This window comes from Dipodomys spectabilis, unplaced genomic scaffold (genome assembly GCF_019054845.1).
Source record: "Dipodomys spectabilis isolate Male_0828 unplaced genomic scaffold, ASM1905484v1 ptg000266l, whole genome shotgun sequence".
NCBI classification, from domain to species: domain Eukaryota; kingdom Metazoa; phylum Chordata; class Mammalia; order Rodentia; family Heteromyidae; genus Dipodomys; species Dipodomys spectabilis.
In genome coordinates, this window is record NW_024870943.1 from 307263 (window position 1) to 331021 (window position 23759).

Here is a 23759-nt window from a genome sequence, read left to right on the forward strand (position 1 = left end):
GGAAAGTAGTATATATTGGTGAGTGTTTCCACATCCCATGTTAAGTTTACTCTGAATTGAGGGTCGGTCCTAGAGCCAACCACAGTGTCATCCTAAGCACCCCTAAGTCTTCTCCTAAGCTGTAGAAGGCTCAGTACACAGAGGGCACAGTCTGGGAACAGAGGCAGGGGGAGGCTGAAGATACACCCATAAGTCCAAGAAAATCAAGAACCATAACTGGGCCTGAAGTGAGGAGAGGAGCTCAGAGCGGATCCCCATAGTATCTGTGAATGTAAGCCACTGGGTGAGGCTATTTCCCAGCAGCCCCAGAGAACAGGGGCATCAAATTCTCGTCGTGTGTTCACATGAGGAGAGAAGCATCAGGGAGACCCTCCCTCCTCTGAGGAAACCAGGCTGGGAGCAAGGGACACCCGCCTAGGCCAGCCTGTGTAGACAAGTCCTAACCCCAAAGCTCCAATTGTGACCACTGCAGTGGACTGCAAACACTCCCTGTCTGCTTCTCCTGCCTAGCTCCAGTGCATGGAAAACAATGACATCCCATGCGCTGAGTGCAGTGACATCGCTGAGACCAGCTAACCCTGGTAGGCCCAGAAGGCCTCCTCCCCCAGGCCATGGCAGACCAGGAAGCTGCACTGAGGTGAAGAGTAGGCCCCACATCCCGGGAAGGCGAAGAGTGACTGAGAGCTTCCCTGCAGATGAGCCTCTCATCAAGGCATTATGCATCTCTTTAGGATCACAATGGAACTGATGAAGAGTTAGGTAAATAATGCAGCTGGGCTTAGTGATGTGCACCTGAAATGCCAGCACTGAGGAGGCTGAGGCAAGAGGATACTAGGTTCAAGGCTAGCCTGGACTACAGAGTTGAGACCCTGTCTTTAAAAGCAAAAAAGGGACTGGGAAAGTGGCTCAGTGATAGACTGTTTGCCTTGCATGCAGGAGGCCCTGGGTTTGATTCCTCAGCACCACATAAGCAGCAAATGCCTGAAGTGGCACTGTGGCTCAAATGTTAGAGCCATAGCCTTGAGTTGAAGAGTTGAAGGACAGTGTCCAGGCCAAGTTCAAGCCTCATTACCGACCAAAAAAAAAAAGAATAGAAAATGAGGGGCTGGGAAGTAGGTCAGTGGTAGACTGATTGTATTGCATGCATGATGACCAGAGTTCAAATCCTCAGCATCACCTAAGCAGAAAAAGCCAGAAGTAGTGGTGTGGCTCTAGTTGTATAATGTTAGCCTTGAGCTGAAGAGCTGAAGAACATCACTCTGGCCCAGAGTTTAGGCCCCACAATGGACAGAAAAAAAAATAATAGAAAATGAAATATTTAGGCATATTCTCAAGAATATGTAGGTCCTTGAACACCATATCTACTGTGGCACTATTCACCACAGCCAAGAAACAACCCAGAAGCTCCATGGTGTCTGCAGAGAAATGAGTGAAACTGAACATGGTCATGTGGAGCAAAGTCAGCCAGGTTTAGAGCACTGGAGTCAGAGGCCTAACTGTGGATGAATGCATGAAGAAGATGTAGCCTAGTCAGTCAGTGCTGGAGTCCCCGGCCAGAGGCGTGATCTTCATATACCACCCCTCCGGGTGCCTCTGAGGACCTTTCATCAGGATTTTTCAGTCTGAGGCACAGTTCAGTGTCCAGGATGATGAACGTTGACATGGATGTTGATGCTGAAAATCAGATGGAACTGGAGGAAAAAGCACGACATGAATCAAGTGTTGGAACTCCAACACACACTTGAAGATCTCTCAGCAAGAGTAGATGCAGTTAAGGAAGAAATCCTGAAGCTAAAATCAGGAGACCACGTTTTTGGACAATATAGAGAAAACCTCATGTCTGCTTCTAGTGTTTTCCAAACAACTGACATGAAAGGCAAAAGAAAGTAAGGGATTGAGTTCCCCTCTCATTTACGGAATTGCTGCTTCTCTCTCCCTCTCTCTCTCTTTTCCTTCTCTCCATCCCTTCCCCCACCCTCCTTCTCTCCCCCCTTTAAAACCTGGAAAGATTCCAAAGTTTACAGTATCTTTGTTTGTGGCTTCATTGAATGTTTATAAAAATAATTTCAAATCTAGGCAAAATTAACTACTTAACAGGGGACTTTCATGAGTCTGAGTATTATGTTAGTCTAAGAAAATGTGCAGATGTGTTGTAGAGACTTTATAATTAGAATTGCATATATTTATGAAACTTGAAAATGAATGTTTTTTTGAATTTGCTTTTATTACATGCTTACTTAGTAAGATATAGAAGAAAATAACCATGTTGTGAAAATGTGACCAAAATCATGTACTGAATGCACAGCTGTATGTATGTACCTGTTCACCATTTTGTGCCTCTCCTCCATCTGCCTCATCCTCCCCATTTGCCTTCTCCTAAGTCAAGATAGTTTCACATTTGTAAAAGTGCTTTGAGTAGTAATCACCAGACAGTAATCTGATCTGTAAGTCCTGAAGTTAACCAAAACCTTGCCTAAAATTTGTCAGTTGTACTTTCTAATAACAAGATAGGAGTGATGGTTTCTCTTTAACCATTTGAAAACAGATTTGGGCTATAAAGAGGATTTTAAGTTGCAACTAAATTATCAAATTGAGATCTGTTTAAAAACAAAAAACCAACTTACTTTTGCACCAAATAACTCACTTGCTATCTGAAAAGATAAGAATTTTGGTTATGGGCTGTGAAGGTGGTTCAGTGGTAGAGTGCTTGCCTTGCATGTATGAGGCCTTGGGTTCCATTCCTCAGCACCACATAAGCAAAAAGAAAAAAGCCAGAAGTGGTGTTATGGCTCAAGTTGTAAAGCATTAGCCTTGAGCTGAAGAGCTGAGGGACAGCCACCAGGCCTAGAGTTCAGGCCCAACAACTGGATCCCCTCCTCTAAAAAAAAAGAATTTTGGTTATGTATCGATTAGAAGTAGAAAGTCTGGGAGGAATACATAGAAATAGGTAATGAATAATGTGATAAATGTAGCAACCAATTCCAAATGTTTTCACTCCAATTTTGTATTGTCTCTGGCACAAAACAGATTTCCAGTGAATATATATATATATATATATATATAAATATAAATATAAATATAAATATAAATATATGAAAATGGGTTAAGTTTGACTGATCTTACATACACCACATGCTATGCTATTCCAACTCTAGAGTTTGGTTGCAAGGTTTATTTGTTGTACCTAGTCAATTAACTGTTACCAAATTCCTTGAAGAGTATACTGGTGTTAGAATCACGAATGAGATAATTTTATTTGTATAATAATTGGTAAGCTCAGTATTTTTATCTCACTCTGTAAAGGCAACTAATTGGTTGGTAGAATTTTAGGCATTCTCATAACAATTTCTAAAAATTTAGTTCATAGATTCCATTTGGTAAACGAATCAATATCAGCAGTAATATTAAGAGATTATACTAGGAAACGAGATCCACTAATATAGCTTATGGTTATTAGATTTGAACTACTTTAATCATGGGATAATCTTATGTGTTAGTGTAAGATTTCATAAATGACTTTAACTATAAGAAGATGTAATAGTCATACTGCAAACATCCCTTTTGCATCCCTTTTGTGACCTAATTTTACAAATATTTAATATGGTGTTGCATTTCTGCTTTGCTGTTTAAGAAAAAGATGTTTCACACACACACAAAAGATGTAGCCTATTTTCATCACAAAGTACGAATAGGCCAGGAACAAGAAGGAAATCCTGTCATTTGCTGCCACATGTGTAGAACTACAGATCGCTGTGGGAAATGCAAGAAGTCAGACACAGAAAGGTAAATGCATGTTCTTGAAACAGACAAAAACAAGGCAGAGGAATTGTCAGCAAGACCAGTAGGGTCCAGGTGAGGAATGGAGTCCATGCAATGAGGTAGACCAGAAACCCAGGGTGAGGAGTCACTGCTGATCCTCTCCTGAGCACAGTGACAAATTTCTGCTTCAAAATCACCACTGCTAATGATGAAAATGAGTAGGGAATTAGAGAATGAAGCTACCTCCTCAGAAATAACCAGGCATGAAAAGAGATCAACCTGCTTTCAGGAATATGCATGAAATACTTACTTCTAATCTCCAAATGAGGTCTCTAGGGATGAAAACATTTTAAGAAAAAAATGGCCATTATTGCCAAAGAAACTCCTGTACAGAAATGTCTCATTCTTTTTTCTTTCTTTCTTTTGGGCCAGTCCAGGGGTTTGAACTCTGGGCCTGGATGCTGTTGCTGAGCTCTTTTATTCCAGACAGGCACTCTACCACCAGAGAGTGGAGATAAGAATTGGAGATAAGAATCTCATGGGCTTTCTTCACCAGGCTGGCTTTGCACCTTATTCTCTGATATCAGGCTCCTGAGATTGCATCAGTACAGGGTTCCATTTTTCTTTTCTAACACCATATATGATGATAAAACAAAAGGAGACTGAGATGAGGAAGGCTGGGAAGGTGGCTCAGGGGTAGAGTGCTTGCCTAGCATGCATGAAGCCCTGGGTTCAATTCCTCAGCAGCACACACATGAAAAAAGACAAATGGTGCTGTGGCGCCAATGGTAGAGTGCTAGCCTTGAGCAAAAGCAGCTCAGGAACAGTGCCCAAACCCTGAGTTCAAGTCTCAAAACTGGAAAAAAAAAAAGGGAAGAGACACTTTGGGTAAGAATCTTTGGGGACACATGGCTTATACACCGCTGAGGTTGTTTACAGTCATCTCGCTTCAGGCCTTAGTGTCTCTTGCCAGCCTACTGGGATCCAGGAGAATTAAGCGACTGCACCACTCCGCTGTCCCCTGGAGAAGCACCCACATGAAAGTGAAAAGTGTCTTGATAATTGTCACATGGGGGAAAAGAAAAAGTTTACTGAGAACTTGGCTTGCCACCCCAGGTGAAGGGAAAATCACCACTCCCGCGGGAGACGACCACAGCTGCCGCCCTCCTGGACCCCTATCTAAGTAGCCCTCTGAAGCTCTGAAGTGCCCATGTGCATCTCAGAAATGACCCGCCCTGCCACGCACATCCTGAGAAAAGAGGCGAGCACTTGTGTTCACTGCCACTGGAAAGGCGCAGCCTGCAGGAGAGACCCCTGGTTCCCAGCTCTGGGTAAGGTATCACCTTAGGATCAGGGATTCTGCATTGATCCTGGATGCATAACAAAGCCACAGGAAAGGATAGGAATGGGCTAGGACAGTGAAAAGAACTGGGGTTCTAGGCCCCCCACCCCCAAGCTCTGTTGATTCCTCACTTCTTCTTCCTAACAGAGTCTGTCCTGGTTTATGACAAGTGAGGAGGAATCCTGAATGTCCATGGGCTGGGGAAGATGTGTTCACATCAGCGACTCTAGAATGGCATTTGAACCTAAAATTGCCCCTCTTGTTATCTGTCATTCACCTCTTCCTTCACCCGCACCATCCCCACCACAGACCTGGTTCATCTTCCTGGTATTTCTTCTGTGCAATATGGGCTCGGTGTTGAGGAAAGAGTGACACTTAGGACCCACGCCCACAGCCAGTGTATTGAGGTATAAGTGCATGTGACCATGTGTATGTGTCACCCATGTTTCAAGTTTCTTCCTTTAGTTAGTCAGAGAGCTTGAACTTGAGTCTTGCCCATGTTCCTTGAACCCATTTTGCTCAAAGCTAGGCCTCTACCACTTTGAGCCACAGGTCTACTTCTGGTTTGCTGGTGCTTAACTGGAGAAAAGAGTCTCACAGACTTTCCTTCTCTGAGCTGGCTTTGAATTGGGAATCCAAGGTCTCAGCCCCTGAGTAGCTAGGATTACAGGCTTGAACCACAAGAGCCTTGCTTGTTTAGAATCTTAGATCTGATTCTACAGAGGAGAAATGGAGCCGTCTTCATCTCAGAACCTGACTCACCTTCCTTTCATGCCATTTCTCCAGGCTCACCCATTTCCATGAACATGCCATCTTCCTCTTCACCATGGATGAATAGAATTGGATTTTTCCTAATACATGAGATACATTAGGAAAATATTTCTGGTGGTCTGAATGCTGGATGGAGAATGTTGAGTTCCCTTGGAACCATGCAGGCCTCAGTTTCCCAGGCCAGAGCCTCTGGATGAGACTCAAGGAACAGAGAGGATGGGAGATACCCATGTGCTTATGGGGGTGATCCTCTTTGGCCAGACTGTGGTTGGGTTTGTGGGTAATTTGTCTCTTCTCTCCCATTATCTATTCCTTTCCTGCATGGGGAACAGGATGAGAGCCACAGACTTGATTCTTAGGCACTTAATTGTGGCCAACCTCCTAACTCTTCTATTTAGGGGTGTTCCCCAAACCATGGAGGTTTGGGGCTGGAGAATTTTCTTCAATGATGTGGGGTGCAAAATATTCTTCTATCTTTGCCGAGTGAGCAGGGGAGTGTCGATGGGTAGCACTTGCTCCCTCAGCATCTTCCTTGCTGTCAGCATCAGCCAGGGAGACTCCAGGTGGGCAGGGCTGAAGAGGAGAGCCCACAAGCACATTGTCTCCACCATCTACCTCAGCTGGGGGGTCTCCCTCCTGGTGAGCATTATTTTTCTTATGTACATGACTGGACCCAAAGCGCATGACAACATGACGAGCTTAAAGTCCTATGGATACTGTTCTTCCGTGCGTCACGATCCAGCTGCTGATGTGCTGTACATGGCCATACTGTCGGTGCCTGATGTTCTGTGTCTGGGGCTCATGCTCTGAGCCAGCACCTCCATGCTTTTTGTCCTGTACAGACACAAGCAGAAAATGCGACACATCCAGAGGACGAGTGTCTCCACCAGAGCCTCTCTCGAGTCCAGAGCCATCATAAGCGTCCTCCTCCTGGTGAGCGCCTTTGTCTCCTTTTATACCGTGTCCTTCATCTGTCACATTTGCTTGTCTGTGATTTACAACCCCAGCCCTGTGCTGTACCTTATAGCGGCATTTGCTATGGGCTGTTTCCCAGCCCTCAGCCCTTTCCTGCTCTTGAGCGGACACTCCACTCCCTGCAGCCTCCTCTTCATCTGCACAAAGAACAAAAAGGTCCTCCCCTGAGGACCACCAATCTTGCATCTCTGCTGAACTTTGCTTGGCCATTCAACAATCTCCACACCTAGATAAAAGTCATCTGCTGAGAGATAGAGGTGTGCACACATGGCCACACATGCACATTTGTATGCTATATATCTGTGTGTATGTTCATCTGTCTCTATTGTGCTGGCCCACAAAATTATATGAAAGTGGAAATGTTAGATTTTGAAATAATGCTTATTAGATCATGTCAACTTCTTCCAGAGAATCTGCCCCATTACCTGTTGGTGGTGTCAAGTTTAAGATAAACTGGTTAAACTCACCTAACATGTTTTCCTAATTCTATTGTGAGTCTTTTGATTTTTTCTTTCTCTCTTTAATAGTTCCCTATGCAATGAAGCAAATCATTCTTAAAGCCTTTTCTGTTCTGGAGAATAAAGTAGTTGGAAAGAAAATAGCAGCTGGATGGTGGTGGTTGATGGCTGTATTCTGATTTCCTGAGGAGGCGGGATATAAGAATCACAGTTCAAAACGAGTCTAGGCAGAAAACTCTCTGAGACTCTTGTTTCCAATAAACCACTAAAAGAAAAAAAAGATGGAGGTGGTGCTCTGGCTGAAGTGATAGAGCACTACCTTTGAGCAAAATCGTCCCAGGGATAGAAGAGATGCCAGAGTTCAAGCCCCACGATTGGCACAAAGAAGGAAAGAGAGAATGAGGGACACAGATAGACAGATAGACAGAGACAGACCAAGGAGAGCGAGGGAAAGCCAGCAAAAAAGGAAGGAAGGAAGGAAGGAAGAAAGAAACAAAGGAAGGTAGGTAGGAAAGAAGGAAAGAAGGAAGAAGGAGAAGGAAGCAAAGAGGAAGGAAGGAAGGAAAGAAAGAAAGAAAGAAAGAAAGAAAGAAAGAAAGAAAGAAAGAAAGAAAGAAAGAAAGAAAGAAAGAAAGAAAGAAAGAAAGAAAGAAAGAAAGGAAGGAAGGAAGGAAGGAAGGAAGGAAGGAAGGAAGGAAGGAAGGAAGGAAGTCCTGCTGGTGTAGCACTGACCACAAACATCAAGGCTCCTTCCTGACAGTTACTCCCTTAGTCTTGTCCGTGTTTATTTCTTATACATAATTTATTTTCACAACTGTTTCTTTTCCTGTGTGGTCTATGTTACATATCTCTAGACTTTCTGCTAATTCAACAAGGACACTAAGTGTACTTTTGAAAAAGCACAGTTTTTAATGTAAAGTTATTGTTGCAACACGAAGGCTCCTTGAGAAAGTCCCTTGCTTGGCTATTGTGACATTTCCTGCAGTGATCCTCAGGTCCCTTTTTGTGAGGCCACCTTACCACAGCATCTGCGGTGCAGGTCAGGGCTGCTGTGCTGAATGACAGGAGGGCCTCTGGTCCAGGGCTCTCCACCTCTACCCTTTTCTTCTCAGGAACAAATTTCAGGGTGACAGCAAGCCAGAAGTAGCACTGATGCCCTGGAGACAGTCACCAGCCCTGAACACAAAAGCTCAGGGACATGCCCCAGGCCCTGAGTTCAATTCTTGGGATGGGCACAGAAAAGGAAAGGAAGCAGATGGCAGGCCTGCCTCCAGGAGCCATCCAGGGACTATGCCAGGTGATGAGTGGACTGTGGGCTCTGAGCTAGGCGCCTCCTCCTGATCCTGAAGTTCCCACAGTCACCCCACCACAGAAAGGCTTGAACCACAGGCCCTGCTGTCCCTGCACTCCCTCCCCTCACACTGGCTTTAGCCAGATTCCCTCCACGCCCATGCCCTTATGCAGCCAAAAGTCATTCCACCCAGCACACACATGCTGGGGTCTCCTTGGAGAGTTGTCTGGTGTCATTATTAACATCACACACACCTGGTCCTCTCCTGACCCCTGGTATTCCCGTCCCCAGAGGTCTTCCCTGTCTGTGTTACCTTGGAGAGCGTGGATGTGGACTTAGCCTCGTAGCCTAGGGGCAGCGCGCACCCTCCACCAGCTCCCTGCCTGCTGAGGGGACGCAGGCTTTCCCTGTCCCCACCCCACCCCCTCTTCACACCAGCTCCCCAGGAGCACCCCACCCTTCACCCACCTCACACTCTGTCTTGAGCATGATCCAAATCCAAGACAACCCACGCCCCGTGCTTCCCCTCCCCCACAGCGCTCAGCAACGCTCCACGCGCTTTTCCTCTTTTTTTTTTTTTTTTTTTGGTTGGCTGTGGGGCTGGAGCTCTGGGCCTAGGCACTGTCCCTCAGCTCTTCAGCTCAAGGTTAGGCTCTGCACCCCATGCACTCCTGCAGTCCACTGGAAGCACAGCCTTCCGTTTTCACTCTGACATGCAGCCCTCCCTGGACTCGTTACTTCTGGAGAGTTCGCACATTCAGGACGTCTCTCTCCATATTTGTCTCCTCCTTTCTTCCTGAGCACCCTCAGTTCTGCGCTACCATATTGTTTCCTGTCCACTGTGTCCTTGCCATGTGGTGTCCGGACCCCCGACTCCTGTTAACCTGACGCACACCTGCCGGTCTGAGCTCACAGCAAGCTCCTGACTTGGCTTCATTCACAGCGGCACCTGGTGACTATGGTCAATATGAAGGAGGGATGAGACATGCTGGGCAGGACGAACTCGGAGCCAGGAGAGATCAGAGGGGGTGGACCCCTGGGCACCATGCTTGTTGCTGCCTAGAGTATAGGAGGCTTCACGCAGGATAATAGGAAGAGGAAGAGGGGGGACTTCAGCCATGGCAGGTCAAGGGAGCAGCAGGTAGGGTTACTGTGCATTCACAAACCTGTGGGGGGGGAGGGGACTGCCACTGAGGCCCAGCAGGTGAGCTGTCCCGAGGGGGCAGGACAGGGGTGGTGGGGCAGGTGGTGGCAGGGGAGCCCGGGACTCACTGGGGGAGCTTTGCCTTCACAGCGCTGGACACTCCTGGGTAGCAGACGGAGAAGACGCCACAAGCAGAGGTGCGGGAGGTGAACTAGTTGCCCCCACCAGCCATTTCACCAGCAGCATGAAGTGGACTTCGAGGTCAGAGGCCTAGAGCTCGTGGGAGATGGCCCAGAAGGTGTTGGGAGCCGACAGTAATGTTTAAAGGTCATCTTGACCCTGGTGCTCACTTGAAGGCACATACAAGGAGCTGGCTTTCTTGAAGAACACCAGGTACCTGGAATTGCTTTGCTATGTCTGCAGAGTTTGTTTTACTTTCTACCAGTTGACCTTGTCCTGTTTTTACTGCACTCTGTTTTTACTGAAATTTTCCTTGTTTTTCTGGACTATTGTAACCTTATGTTACCTCTTGACTTCTAATTGTATATATTAGGGAAAGTTAAAAATAAACGGTTTTGCAGTCTTGAGCTGCAGACCTCCCGACCGCATCCTTTGTCTTATGTCTTTATTTTTCCGCATCCTTGCCCCCTAATTCAGGATTCCCTTTTGTTGCCTGCAGGCTCCGGTAAGTGACGCCCGAACAGGGACCTGAAAACCTGGCATCAAGGCAGAGGCCCGTGCTAAGGTAAGAGGACGTGTCTGGAGAAAAAGGGCAGGTGATAGTATAGTCGGGAGTAAGAAATTATGGGGCAAGGTAACAGCTGTACATTATATGTGCAGGCTCTTTAGGGCATGCTTCAAGCTCGAGGAGTGAAAGTTGGACAGAGTCAGTTAGAGAGTTTCTTTTGCTTTGTCAAGGAAGTATGCCCCTGGTTCTCAGAGTAAGGAGTCATTAGTTTAGAAACTTAGCAAAAAAAAAAAAAAAAATGGACAAAAGGATTCAGGGACACTATGATGCAAATGGCTTGTAAGTTAAAACATTGCTGCTTTGTAATTGTCTGGTATCTGTGTAGCCTGCAGGTTCTGTATTGGGGTTGGCAAGGGTCTTAGCGGACGCGCTATAAGACAGCCAACTGGGCCAGTGGGAGACATCCCCCGGATCCCCATCAGGGTAAACTATCCACTAGTGGGGACATTTGGGCCCTCCTTAGTCTAGCACTTTCTGTCTGACAGTCTACAACGTGCATGCTGTAAATGTGTTTTGTCTCAATGTTTGTGTGTATGTATTTTGGAATTCTTGGAATGTTTCTTCTCTCAGATTCATCCTCATGGGAGAGCCCGGTGTAGGCTGGCTAACACCCCTTCAATATCTGTTTCTCTCTAGCTCCTTCTTTGTTACTTACACTTTAAACTGAACCCTTTCTCTCCCTTTCACTGCCACCTTTTCCACCCTCTCTGGATCCAGAAGTAAAGGAGTGGTGAGGGGTGAAAAACCTGGAGGATCTAAAAATAACTTAAAAGGGCTGGCAGGGAGAATTCGCAGCCTGATGAAACTGCCACTGACCACCTGCAAGTGACACCAGTAAGATCTTAGCCTCGGGCCTTGGCCCAGGGGGTCTGAGTATGGGGGAGAACCTGTCAGTCTGAGGGGAGGGCTGCTAGGGACTTTTTTCACTTGCCCCAAGATGACTGGGAATTCTCCTCCACCTTGGAAGGCCCCTGGGTCAATGTTTGCAGGAATCTAAAAGAAAAATCCTCCGGAGGCGAGTAAAGGGGATTCGAGTCCCCTGGTAAGTGGATTTGAGTCCCACTTGTGAATTGTGGTGAGATGTCGCGCCTTTCACTGAGACCTGATTTTGTCTTTGTGGCCACTTGTCTGTCTTGTTTACTTCAGTGTATTTTCTGCTATGTTTTCTGAGGTAGGGATAAACTGGGGGCCCATTAGCCCCCAACTCAGCCTTTGGTTGTTGTCTTCTCTAGTTCTGTTTTAGAATTGATACCAGTTTTAAATGTATGTACAACTGATTTTGATTTTTTCGCGCTTTAAGATCTGTGTGCATTTTGTATGTGTTTGTGAACATGTTCAATGGAAAAATTATCACCATGCTGTAACAATTGGGTAAGTTTAAGTTTAAAATTCAAAAGGTTATGAGCTTTGGACATTACAAAAATTTTTAAGAATTTTCCCATTGTTTTAAATGACTTTTTAAGGATTTTTTAACTTAGAAAATTAAAAATTCTGGTATTTTAAAATGCATAAGTCTGTTTACACTGTAATCAAGTTATTTGGCTCAACAAAAATGCCTTGGCTGTTTGGAATTTAGTTCTCTTGGCTAAAATTTGGGGATAAATATTAAACGTTTAAAAATAAAAATTTGTTTAACACTGTCAAAGACATTCCCTGTTCTGTCTGTCAAAAACTGTATTTTCATTCAAAAACCAAGAGATAAGAAAAGGAAAAAACTTAAAAGCCAACAAAAGACCTATCTTTAGGGACAAGGGGTAAACAGGCAAAAGTACAGTTCAGCTGGTCATACATGGTGGGACGGGCCATAGGAGGAGTCCACACATGGTAAAAGAGGACAAACTGGCACAAACCCAGTTCATCTTACCCTAAAGAGTGAGACTAGGTGCTTGCCTATTCCATAGGAGGCGCCAAGTGGCCCAGCTTTGTTCTGTCCTTTTTCTTTACAGAGAAATACTAGAAACATGATGGTAAAAATTAGTGATGTGATCATCTGCTTAGTATTGCTAAAACTGCCCCTTGGACTTAAAAAGAAGGTTAAAAAATGTATTTGTATAATATGACTTGCTTTCAATGATGTTCTACAATTAGGATATGTTTTTAAAAGTCATAAAGGTGTTAAGTCTAGCTTTTGGTACAGGGATGGTGATTGTAATTCTTGAATTAAGGAAAAATTGTAATTCGATTTAAAAGTTTTAATGTGTATCAGTTTTAAAACAAGCAGCCAAGAGACAATAAGTGACACTTGGCCTCAAGATTTTAACGGTTTTTTTTAAATTGTAACTAAAAACTAAATTATAAAATAATAAAAGAGATTAATAGGAGGCTTAAAAAATAGGAATGGATTTCTGGGTATAAAGTTTAAAAGTAAAATTGTTCTTAACATTTGTCTCAAAGTGGAAAAGTTAAGATTAGGAAAATAATTGCTTAGTTGCTATTCCAGTTTACTCTTATAGGTTTTTTAAGTTTCCAGCAAGCCAAGAACAAAGCACAGAGGAGTCTTACAAGTTTGTCAGATGGAACTTTAGCTCTTAATAAGTTCCAGGTAAGAGCATGCTTAAAAGCTACTTCTATGTTGACCACCTTGTTGCTTTTAATTGGAGTAAAGTGGCTTTTTATAAGACTCATTGATCTGCAAACTGGTTCAAAGCCAGCCTGGGCAGATAAAGGTCCTTGTGTGACTGTCACCTCTACTCAGCCAGCAGAATGCTGAAAGAGCAAGCAGAGTTGCTTTGGGACTCATAGTGGCAGAGTGCTAGCCTTGAGTTGTAGAGCTGAGGGACAGAGCTCAGGCCCCCAGTTCAAGTCCAGAGACCAGCTAAGGGAAATACAAATGAGGCATTTATCCCAGTGTAGAGAAGACATTCCTGGTACAAGAGGAATGGAGGAGCCTCCAGAGGGAGTAAGCCACTGCTTAGATGACAGAAATGTCAGATCCCAGAGTCATTTGTGCATGAACTTTCAAAAATTGGTCAGAGCCAGGAGGTCATGGGAAGATAGTTTGTAAGCATGCCTAAAGTCCATGACTATCTACCTTATAGGGACAGAAACTTGTCAGTAATCTGTGATAGTACTAAAAAGCTAAAGTTATAAAATGTGGGGGATGGTTTAAATCCCAACCCCTGTATGTGCCCAAATCCCTAATAGGCAGTACTTTTGAACTAAGTCTCGCTACATAAAATTTATCTGCTCAAGAAAAAAGTTTGTAAACCTGAGAGTGTGTTCCTATTAACATCTGTCTAAAGGCCTGCACAGGTAACTTAGGCATTGTTAGGGTCACTAGAGGTCCTCCTAAAGATGCTTTTACAAACCAAAGTGCTAAACAAGCTACATTGCTGTAGCCAAAAAAAAAAAAGTCCGGCATTTATCAAAACTTAAAATATTTTTCTTAATGACATCTAACCCTGGTAAACCTCTTTGTAAAATAGACTAAGGTTATAGGTTCCTGGGTAGGTAGGATCAACCCTCCTGAGTCAGCTTGAAGAAGTTACAGAAGATGAATCTTTGCCCATCATCCCCTTTTTAAAACAAGGGACCGGGGCTGGGAAGGTGGCTCAGTGGTAGAGCGCTTGCCTTGCATGCTTAAGGCCCTGGGTTTGATTCCTCAGCATCACTTAAGCAAAAAGAAAAATCCGGAAGTGGCACTGTGGCTCAAGTGGTAGAATGCTAACCTTGAGCTGAAGAGCTGAGGGACAGCCTCCAGGCCCAGAGTTCAGGCCCATGACTGGACCAAACAAAAAAATAAAATAAAACAAGGGACCAGAGTCATTAAAAAAATGTGACAAAATAGACAAAAAAAAAAAAAAGACACGGGAAATACTAGTACAGGCCTGAGCCCTCTATATCTGCCTAAAAAATCAGCCTTATTAAAAAAAAAAAAACTATCTAGTTAAAAAGGTTGTCATCTTGGTAATTTGTCCTGGGCTTTCGTCTGAACAGTCTTAAAAACTATTGGGACCTCACCCTGCCAAGCCTATGTATTACTTGTATCCTTAACCAGTCTGTGTAGAAATTTACAGCCCAGCACGTGGTGTGACAGTCCCTTGGAGCCACTGAGAGACCCTGCTGCAGCTGCTGCTACAGCCTGACAGTCACCTGGAGGAAATCTACATCGTTACCCTGACCACCTCCTCATGGAAAATGTAGACTAACTCCTACCTGATTCCATCTTTCGGATGGCTTCCCTAATTCAGGAATCTCTTTCATTCCCGCAAGGCTCTGGCAACAATTACTCCACCGCCTCGTCCTGCACCACCATCTCCTCCACCGTGGCCAGCGACTCCAGTGGGGACTGCAGGGGCGGGGCAGTGGGGTGGCACTGATGTTCTGCTCAGCCCTCCAGCCCTGAGGCCATACCCCAGGACCCCAGGACAGCACCCCGTCCAACTCCCAACATGGATCCATGGCTCCTGTCTTTGCCCTGGGGATGGGAACAGGAACCCTACATGCCACTCACCAGCAGGCAGTGCACATTCTGTGGGCACCCCACCAGGACGGTGATGGTTCCCAGCTACTCAGCTAGGGCCAGAAGGACCTCATCCTCATTGTAGATGGTGTCTGTAGGCGTAGGGCATTCCCATCACAGCCTACCCTGGGCCCCGGCACTCTGGGATCTCGGCCACAAGAAACCCAAGCTTGCTGTCAGTATCCAGAGTTTTCCCATATGGCCAGCACAGAGAACAAGATAGGAGCTGGGGGTGGGTGGGAGAGCGCTGCATGACAGGGTCACTCTGTACCCCTCAGGAAGGGGAGACTGAGTCCCATCCTGTGCAACACTGTGGCAAGCAGATTTCCTGTTCAGGTACAGCTTGCACTCTCAGCACTGTTCTCTGCCAAAAATCCTTTCTCTCTGTTCAGATTCGGTTCAGCTACTGCCTCCCGGAGGCTTTGCAGACTGTCCCTCCAAAAGCCTGCCCCCAAGCACCGGCCCCTGTGACTGGCTCCCACCCGAAGACAGCACCAAGCCCACCCATAGTCTCAGACCTCAGGGCTGAGCAAGGCAGGCCGAGGCACCACCGATCTCTGGGATTCTTCCTTTCTGACATAGGACTTGCCACAGGAAGCACAGCACCCAGTGCTCAGAGCACCACCTCCAGAAGTACGACACTACACTGCTGTCCTTTAAGATGCCAGCCCAGCATTTTGCTCTAGCCCACAATCCTGCTTCAGTAACTGCTCACAAAACCAATCCTGCATGTTCTACAGGAGTGAGGCCGAGGCTTTTGCTTTGCTGTCTGGACAGCACTACCTTTCCCAAAAGACACGGCGCCTGCCACATGTGACTGGAAAGGCTCCCGGTCAATGCAGTCAATTTGGCCTAGAAACCCCTCCAAGGAGAGAGCAAGACTAGCATTGGCTCGATTGAGCCACTCAACGTCTGCCACCCGAAAAAGAAAAACAATTTAGTGAGGATCCAAGCCATAATGCCTTTGGGCTTGCGTCCTTCACTTGACAATAGCAAGTTGGTGTGCCTGAGAGTACACCCGAGGTGTGCCCCGCCAGGGGAGTGTGAACCCACTCTAATGGCTCCCCGCTTTGAATTAAAACTGCAGAAATCAGTGTAACACCTAGAAACAACCAAAGATAAATGGGCTCAAAAATAGAATACCTCCTCAGGGAAACTGCATCCAGGGCTTCTTGGAACTGCAAAAATATTGCCCAATGGCTGTCTGTAATTGTAATAACTTCGTGGGGCATCCTGTCTTTTAGTAGGGCAAATAAAGGCACAAAACTATCTTTAGGGACAGGAACCCATGGCAACAGCCAAATGATTTCCCTAAAAGGCTCTGAAGTTGGGTTAAGGTCAGAGAGGCTGGAATATCCAGCAAAGGCTTAAGGGCCTGGCCTGAGTCAAGGTAAGGTGGGTTCCAAGCACCTTAAAAGGAGGTACCTTTTGAATTTTATTGAGAGCTATGGTAAAACTCCCCTTTTTTAATATGGCGAGAACCTGGGCCAGAAGGCCCTCCAGGCGGCCCAGGTCTTGGTGCCCCAGGATTATATCATCCATGTAGGCATAGGCAAGGGAGGTATCTGAATCAAGCATAGGCCCTAAAAGTGTGGCCACATATTGTTGGCAAAAGGCCAGGCTAGAAGGGATGGAGAAAGCAAACTTCTCGCAGTCATTTGGATGCAGGTGGATATTTAAAAAAAAAATCTTGACTATCAATCACAACCAAGGTATATTCTGAAGGTATAGCAGGAGTCCAGGGCCTGCCTCTTAGGGGAGGTCTTACTAGCTCCATCCTTTCATTTACCTTACTTAGATCTTGGAACATATGCCAAGCCCCAGCGGCTTTTTGAATAACCAATAGGGGCGTGTTCCAAGGACTCACAGAAGGTGCCCAAGGTTTTTCTGTTCCTCCACCAGAAGTTGAAGGGCTACAAGTTTAGGTTTGGTCAATGGCCACTGCTCCACCCAGATAGGGCTTCCTGGCTTCCACCTAATGGGAGGTACTGGGGGTGGGGGAGTGGCCTTTAGGATTGGGGGTGCACCCGAGCGGGTCCCCTATGTTCTTCTCTGTAATTATGAAAGTTAAAAAAAATCCTTTTCCTTAATTCCCTCTAGATCCTGTTCAAGCCTTTGTGCTTCTTCCCCATCCAGGCTATCACCATAGGATGTTCCATGGTCTGTAGTGACCACAGCATTCATTTGTCTTAGCATGTTTTGCCCTAGTAAATTGGCAGTGAGGTTCTTTGCCACTAAAGGGAGTATCTTTCCCTGCTCTCTATCTGCATTAGTCCATTTCATAAGGGTGACCATCTCTTTGGACTGGGAGTTGCCCCCTACCCCCAATATAGTGGGCCCAGGTGCAAGCATCCTTTCCAAGGGCACTTCCTCCTCCCTGAGTATGGTTCGTTCTGCCCCACTGTCAATTAAGCAGTGAAACTGCTTCCCACCTATGTTATGAGAATACTCATTATAGGGCGGAGTCCCTCCACCAGGGAGGTGGTCAAATGGTCCTGGGTCATCCTGCCATGAGGCTGCCTGGGCCTGCAGCAGAGGGGGTTCCTCCTTGAGTTAATGAAGCTGGAGAATGCCCCTACCCTAGTTTAAAGGCTTTCCGTCTAAATTAAACTTGGATCGACAATCCTTTTCCCAATGGTATCACTTCCTGTACCTGGGGCAGGGTGTAGGGAGCAGTTTGTCTCCCCACTCCCCTCCCCCGATCCGGTTGGTCGGGGATTATTGTAAAGAGTCCCTCCTACCTGCATTTAAAACAAGTCCCTCTCCCAAATGGTATTGGGGTTCCTTGGCCCTGGGCTGCAGGTGATGGGTAATAGCCTCAGTCATTGCTGATGTCTGAGCCTGTAAGGCTAAAGCTAGTGATTGGGACTGGTGCTGTTGCGTTCAAACGTCCTGCGAGGCCACCACCCATCTGCTCAGGGAACTCTCTCTCAATCCCCGCAGGCCATGCGGTGGTCTGCATTCATCCCTTCCCAGACCAGCAGCTTTACAAACTGATCTCAGAGGTTCCCTGCTGGCAGCTTGCAGTTAATACTCTGTTGGACTCGGTCTACAAACTCAGCTAGAGACTCACCAGGTTTTTGTCTCACTCCTGCTCTGGGGAACTCAGTAGGCCCATCATCCAGTTTGTACCATGCAGCAGGTCCTGCCTGCCTCACCTGGTCACAGTATGGACCAGGAATTGTGGCCTGTTGGATGCCAGTGGAGTGCCCTTCCCATGTCTCTGTTAATATGGCATAAGTAATAGGTATCTCGGGTTGACCCTGCCAGTTATTCTCCTCCCGCACTCTGCATTCCTCCTTAAAGAAAGCACACCATTTAATAAACTGAGAACTGGTGAGGATGGCTTTGGCCACATCCAGCCATTCTTTAGGGACACACAGGTGATAAGCAATGTCCTGTAATAGGGTCTGGGCCAAGGAGAGTTCGGGCCATGCTCCACCACTGCCTTGTGGACCTCTTTAAGGTCCTTAGCTTCCCATGGATACCATTCCAAGTGCCTGTTAGCTCCTGGTGTCAGATTGATCGGATCTGCTTCAGAAAGCAAATCCTGTGTCCTAGAGTCCAGGCTCCCGGGTGGCCCTTCCTTTGCAGGGTAGGCCTCTGAGTAGGTTACTTCCCCAGCCCTCGGCCCCTCTGTGGAAAGTTGGTAGGGATCCAGGTCTTGCAGGTCCCTCTCGCAGGTTGCTTAGGGTGATGTACCTCCCCTAAAATTGGGGGAATAGATAGGAGGCCTACGACAGTAAGGGACAGTCAGGGACACCTGAGTCAGAGGGGGTAACTTTCACCCTTGTTTTAACTTCCACTGTGCATGATTCAGTGCATTATCAGTCAAATTTGACCCATTCCTTTTCCTTCCCACTTCTCAAGTCCTCTTTTACTCCCTAAGGCCTAATGTTGCCTCCTCCTCCCTCTTCTGTGAGATAGCATTACCCATACTAAGGGTTTCACATACCCTGAGAGACTGCTTAGCCTTGGCTGGCATCTTTTCCTTTCATGCCCCAAGTTGGGTGCCAGATGTCGGGTCTTTGTCTGTTCCTCATAGACGGACGGGGTCCGAGGAAAGGTAAGTGTGGCAGCTCGCCCGTTCCCCAGCTTCCCTTTGCCTGGGAGACAATCAGACACAGTGGAGAGTCAAGTCAAGCAGGAAAACTCATTTATTAACACACAGCAAGCCCTTTTTAAAGCAAAAAAGAGCGGGTGGCATGGCAGGGGAGGAAAAGGAACCAATCACTGTCAAGTTCACACCCTATCATGCACCTAAGCTTCCACGGTCTGATTATGCAATAAACATAAAGCAAATCAGGCTCTGCCCACTCAACTACCTCTCTCAGCGCCATTTTTGTTGCCCATGTGCTCTACACACAGCCGTGCTGTGGGCAACACCATGGGTGAATGGGAACCTAAGAATGTACAGGTGGGACTGGACTGTACAGGTGGATCTGGGTGCTCAGTTTCTGGCTCATTAACTCCCTCTGGAATGCAGGCCATAGAACCTGAGCTTTGTTTCAGAGGACGGCCATGGTAACTATTGCACCCTGCTTTTCCATCCCAGAGCCATCACAGCAGAATCCTGACCAGTGTCTGACAGTACATCTCTTTACCAGTTTCAGGAAGGGTCCAGCCCTATGTGCCAACCGGAGGGCCACAGAGTGCAGGCAGAGGCTCTGCTAGGCCAGGCACAGTCAGCACCCTGTCACACCCTTTCTGCTTGATCAAACTTTGACACAGTCTTCCCCATCCAATGAAATCTGCATTAAAAAAAGTACAATATAAGCGGTTTTGAGAGCTTCCAGAGAGCTGAAGATGTGAGGGTTCGTGGAGCTTAGTGGGTGTAGACAAGGCACTCAGCTCCCATGGGCCTTGCCATAAAAATCTTTTCAGTAGCATCCTTTATGTTGAACCTGTGAGGATTTGTCCCTGGTCCTGATTCCTTTGAGCTGATCAGGTCCACATGGGGGCAGAAGTTAGGGTGAGGAGTGAACTGAATTAGAGGGGCCGGACTGTGTCTGCTGTTCCATGAGGAAGTGCTTGGTGTGGGAGGTATGACTCAGGTGGTAGAGCAACTGCAGCCGAGCCAATGAGCAAAAGCATCAGATACCTACTTCAATCCCTAGTCTCACATTATAAAAAAAGGAAATGCTTGCTTGCTACTGGGGAAAAATGCTCAAATTTTCAGAGCCACAGCTTTTCTGTTGACTGTGCTCCAACGTTGTAAAGCTGGTTTTTGACATGACAACTTGTACTTCTCATTGTTGCAACAGGTCCACCTGTATCCTTGAACGACTTGTTTTTCCCCCATCTCCTCTACAAGTTATACTGACATCAAATATAGTGAAAGCAGTGGTTATACTGTGGGGGAGGGACATACAAAGCAACAAAGAGATAACCTTATAAATGCGTTAGAAACAAATGCATGAATGAAAAAAACATTAAAATACATATCTAAGGGTTCATTTTCCTAACATCACATTATCTGACCTTTTCTGCTTGACTCATACATATACTAGATATTGCAAATAAGGGAAACCATGGGACCTATATTTCTTTGGGTCTGGCTTACTTCACTTAATATCATTTTTTCCAAGTTTTTCCATTTCCTAACAAATGGGGCAATGTCAGCCAGAACTTTTATACCAAGTTTTAGAAATATTTACAGAAAGCATAACAAAAGATGGTTGTCTAACAATAAGTATGGATTTAGTTATGCCGCTATACAAGCAATTAGTAAAAGAAGAATTAGAACAGGCTACATTAAAATAATAAGCTCCTACAGAGATATTAAACAGTCAATACATGATGACATTGGGCGGTGATACACAACTCGTAATATTTTTTAAAAGTGATTAATTGGGCCAGGTTATGTTGTCGAGTGCAGCCACCAGCATCCAAACATGATGTTGAGGATGCCCATTCATCCACCACAGTCCAAGATTGTACCTGTTAGTAAGATTAGCTCCAGACTAGTCCATTAATTGAGAGTTAGTTCCAGAAATATTGGTAACAAATGGTTGTACATGCCTGCACCTTATTGGATGAGGCTCTCCTGTAGATACTACTATTTGTGAAGAGTTAATGCAATGGGGTATCATATCGGATGGAGAAGAATTTGCATGAAGTGGGTGTTCACTTGAGAAAGATGTCATCTGTATATTGTACATTTGATTTTTGTCTGGGATCCAAATTTTATGAGTCATGGATAGCATTATAATGCAGCCTGGAATGGAGCCTTTAGAGCTGGTGGTAAAGCAAAAAGGAATTCCAATGTCTGAAGCTGAGATATTTCCCATCTTTCTGTGCTGGATGAAGGGATCCGGGGCTGTATTGTATGCTGGTCTATTGACGTGAATGAGTACTTCAACTCCCTTCCAAGTTGTAGGGTGCACAATCGGGGGATCCGGCATGTAAGCCCAATGTGTCAGCGTTTGTGTCATCTGATTGAGCCTCCACAATCCTAACGCAATGCTCAGGGAACCAGCGGGATTTACTTTCTTCCTGCAAAATAACACAAACATGTCCTTTACCCCATGTTAAAACCAGATCAGGCCTGTGCCAATCTCCTGTTAAAGGATCCTTCCACTTAACTTGGGCAAAAGTTCTTTGCTCTTTGATCTCTCTCTCTTTTTTTTCCCCAAAAATCGCTGTGCTGTGAAAAGGCCATTACAGTCTAAGCTTAAAAAATCTAGTACAAATAAAGTGTGAGAAGAATATTAACAGGAGAGAAGAGATATAATTCTCCCCTTTTAATTTAAAATTTTGGTGTTTTAATAGCCAGTTGGCTTGTTTAACAATTTCTTGTCCTTGAAGAATATAGGGAATACCTGTAGAGTGAAAAATCTGGTAAGATTTATAAGAAGTTTGAAAAGCTTGTCCAACATACCCCGGACCATTATCAGTTTTAATATGTTTAGGAAGTCCCATATTGGCAAAGCAGTGTAGGGAATGAGCAATACAATGTTTGCTAGTCTTCCCAGTAAAAGGAGTATCCATAACAAAATTAGAGTAGGTATATGGTAACATGGACAAAGTGAAGCCATCCAAAAAATGGAATCAGGCAGGAGTTTAGTCTACTTTTTCCACGGTGGAGGTGGTCAGGGGAACGATGTAGATTTCCTCCAGGTGACTTTCAGGCTGTATCAGCAGCAGCAGCAGGGTCTCTCAGTGGCTCCAAGGGACTGTCACACCTCTTGCAGGGCTGTAAATTTCTACACAGACTGGTTATGGATACAAGTAATACATAGGCTTGGCTGGCTGTGGCCCACTAGTTTTTTAGACTATTTAGACGATGGCCCAGGACAAATGACCAAGATGACAACCTTTTTAATTAGATAGTTTTTTAAAATAAGGCTGACTTTTTTAGGCAGATATAGAGGGCTCAGGCCTGTACTACTATTTTCCATGTCTTTCTTTTTGTCTATCTTGTCACTTTTTTTTTTTTTATGTCTTTGGTCCCTTGTTCGAAAAAGGGGATGATGGGTGAAGATTCATCTGTAACTTCTTCAAACTGACTCAGGGGGTGTTGATCCTACCTACCCAGGAACCTATAACCTTAGTCCATTTTACAAAGAGGTTACCAGGGTTAGATGTCATTAAGAATGATATTTTAACTTTTGACAAATGCACAGACTTTTTCTTTTTTTGATTACAGCAGTGTAGCTTGTTTAGCACTATGGTTTGTAAAAGCACTTTTAGGAATGCCACCTCTAGTGACCCTAACAATGTCTAAGTCACCTGTTCAGGCCTTTATACAGATGTTAATAGAAACACACTCTTAGGTTTACAAACTTTTTCTTGAGCAGATAAACTTTATGTAGCTGATGTTAGCTTAAAAACTATTGCCAATTAGGGCTTTTGGCACATACAGCGGTTGGGATTTAAACTATCCCCCACATTTTATAACTTTAGATTTTTAGTACTATCACAAGTTTCTGTCCCTACAATGTAGATAGTCATGGATATTAGGCATGCTTACAACCTATCTTCCCATGACCTCCTTGCTCTGACCAACATTTGAAGGGTCATGCACAAATGACTCTAGGATTTGACATTTTTGTCATCCAAGCAGTGGCTTACTGCCTCTGGATGCTCCTCCATTGCTCTTGTCCCAGGAATGTCTTCTCTACACTGGGATAACTGTCTTATCTGTATTTTCCTTAGCTGGTTGCTGGACAGGAACTTGGACCTGAGTGCTGTCCCTCAGCTCTACAACTCAAGGCTAGCACTCTGCCTCTATGAGTCCCAAAGCAACTCTGTTTGCTCTTTCAGCACTCTGCTGGATGAGTAGAGGTGACAGTCTCACAGGGACCTTTTTCTGCCCAGGCTGGCTTTGAACCAGTTTGCAGACCAATGAGTCTTATAAAAAGCCACTTTACTCCAATTAAAAGCAACACGGTGGTCAACATAGAAGTAGCTTTTAAGCTTGCTCTTACCTGAATCTTATTAAGAGCCAAAGTTACATCTGACAAACTTATAAGAATCCTCTGTGTTTTGTTCTTGGCTTGCTGGAAACTTAAAAAACCTATAAGAAAAAACTGGAATAGCAATTAAACAATTATTTTGGTAATCCTAATTTTTTTACTTTGAAGAAAATGTTAAGAACAAGTTTACTTTTAAACTTTATATCCAGAAATCCATTAGTAATTTTTAAGCCTCCTATTAATCTCTTTTATTCTTTTATATTTTAGTTTTTAGTTACATTAAAAAAAATCCCTTAAAATGTCGAGGCCAAGTGTCACTCATTGTCTCGTGGCTGTTTGTTTTAAACCAGATACACATTAAAACTTTTGAACTCAAATGACAATTTTTCCTT

General features: G+C 45.2%; 1 long non-coding RNA gene and 1 pseudogene across 1 annotated transcript; one reads left to right on the forward strand and one right to left on the reverse strand.

Moving 5' to 3' along the window:
* The window catches only part of LOC122125473, a 260765-nt pseudogene that overhangs the window by 166380 nt on the left and 70626 nt on the right, over nucleotides 1-23759 (forward strand).
* LOC122125493 lies at nucleotides 1872-22935 on the reverse strand. The gene is made up of 3 exons (XR_006150762.1): nucleotides 22926-22935; nucleotides 11158-11174; nucleotides 1872-1946 (listed from the first exon to the last, which is right to left on the reverse strand). It is a non-coding gene; the product is annotated as an uncharacterized LOC122125493 (long non-coding RNA).